The 1,887-nt window shown below is 57.4% G+C and overlaps 1 long non-coding RNA gene across 1 annotated transcript; it reads right to left on the bottom strand.

The window, feature by feature from the left end:
• Positions 1–273: 273 nt before the first annotated feature.
• Positions 274–1,811, bottom strand: LOC144364707 (uncharacterized). Its single transcript, XR_005730048.2, has 2 exons — positions 1,418–1,811; positions 274–1,223 (listed from the first exon to the last, which is right to left on the bottom strand). It is a non-coding gene; the product is annotated as an uncharacterized LOC144364707 (long non-coding RNA).
• Between the last annotated feature and the right edge of the window lie 76 nt (positions 1,812–1,887).

The following is a 1,887-nucleotide window of genomic DNA, read 5'->3' on the forward strand; positions in this document are numbered from 1 at the left end:
GGAGACAGAGGACTGAAGTGAGTGCTGACCACATAGCAGCAGGCTGGATAGTGTGTGGGGACCATGTGTCATCTGTCGGTTACTCTGCCCTGGATGATAGTGGGTGTGGACCTTGAGTGTATAGATGGTCAGGACTGTATATGTTTTTTTGGTTTTTTGAGAGCGGGGGAAGAATTGGGGATTTAACCCAGGAGGCTTTACCACTGAGCTGTATCTCCCAACCTTTTTTTTAAGTATTTTTTTTTTTTAAAGAGAGAGAGAGAGAGAGAGAGAGAGAGAGAGAATTTTTTTTAATATTTATTTTTTAGTTTTCGGCGGACATGACATCTTTGTTTTTTTGTTGTATGTGGTGCTGAGGATCGAACCCGGGCCAAACGCATGCCAGGCGAGCAAGCTACCGCCTGAGCCACATCCCCAGCCCCTCTCCCGACCCTTTTTATTATTTATTTTGAGATAGGGTCTCACTAAGTTGCTTAGGGCCTCACTAAATTGCTGAGGCTGGCCTTGAACTTGTGATCCTTCTGTCTCAGCCTCCTGAGTCCTGGGATTAGAACACCACAGCTGGCACAAGGTTGGATTTTGTGAGATGGGAATAGTGAGAAAACAGGCAGGAGGCTTCAGATGTTGGCAAGATGATAGGCCATAAAAGGTATGCTGAGTGGGGGTAAAATGACGGATGGAGGAGCCAAGAGGCTATGGGCTGAGGACAGTGGTTTCCTGGAGGAGACCTGAGCCTTCTGGAAGAAAAGGAGGCTCTGGGAACCAGGATCCTTGAGAAGGGGAGAAGGCTGGGCCAGTGGCAGAAAACTTGAAGAGGGAGGGGGGAATTCAAGGAACTCTTATATGGGATAGGGGTCCCTTGGGCCAGGACCACTAGGTGTAGTGGAACTGCATGGGGGAGTGGGAAGCAGGGCCTTCAGTCTCCAGGAGGAGAACTAGCTCTGGGCTGAGACATGAGGCCAGACTTGGCCAGGGACTCTTCTCCTCCACAGTCAATGGTGTGGAGAGGACCTGCAGTGATGGAAAACAACTCAAACCAGCTCAGGCAGAAAGGACTTCTTTGACCTCGTGTGAGACGGGGGCAGAATAGGGCTGGGACTAGGGCTGTGCCTCAGGGCCAGGGCGGGACCCTGGAGCCACTCCCTCAGCTCATTCATCCTCCTGGGCTGGCTCCTGCGGGTGGAGGAGACCGACGGGCCAGTAGTTTCTGCCTCCAACGGCTCCTGCAACAACCAAACTCATTCAAAAAAAGTCTAGCCCTGTCCCCTGGCCTCCCATATCAAGGATCTGGTGCCTCTCCCAGAGTGTCCCGCCCCTGACTCTAGTGTCCTCTTAGTCAAACCCCGTGGCACGGCAGTGCAGCCCCGGCCAGTCCCTCTCCCTGGGGGCGGTGCGGTCTCCGGGAAAGGTGTCTCACATTGAAGAAAACATCCGATCTTCACAGCGGAACCTGCCGGACTCCCCTTCCCACACCGCTCAGCCTGGTCGGGTCCAGCGGCCTCCAGTTGGGTGTTCTGGAGGGCAGAGCCCGGGCTCCTCCAGTTCGCCTCCGCCTGACACCGCGGAGCCTGGGGACCTCACCCCGACCTCCCGACTGGAAGCTCCTAGGGGCGGACCCCGGCCTATCTCCACCCACGTGCGAGGGTCCAGACCGCTAGGTCGGCCCTGACGCCGGCCGTCTCTGGATCACTACCCACCGCCTCCCAGGCTGGGCCGACTGACCCACCCGAGCCGCCGTTCGCGTCATCCGCCCCAGGGGCGGTGCCCGGGGCCCGGGAAGGGACCGAACAGCGCCCTTGGGGCCTGCCCACGCCAGGTGAGCCAATGGGGCGCGCCGTTTCAGGCTCCGCCCATGTGGGCGGGGTGAGGGCGCGCAGGCGCACGGCG

The sequence above is a fragment of the Ictidomys tridecemlineatus genome, chromosome 6 (assembly GCF_052094955.1).
Source record: "Ictidomys tridecemlineatus isolate mIctTri1 chromosome 6, mIctTri1.hap1, whole genome shotgun sequence".
Taxonomy (NCBI): domain Eukaryota; kingdom Metazoa; phylum Chordata; class Mammalia; order Rodentia; family Sciuridae; genus Ictidomys; species Ictidomys tridecemlineatus.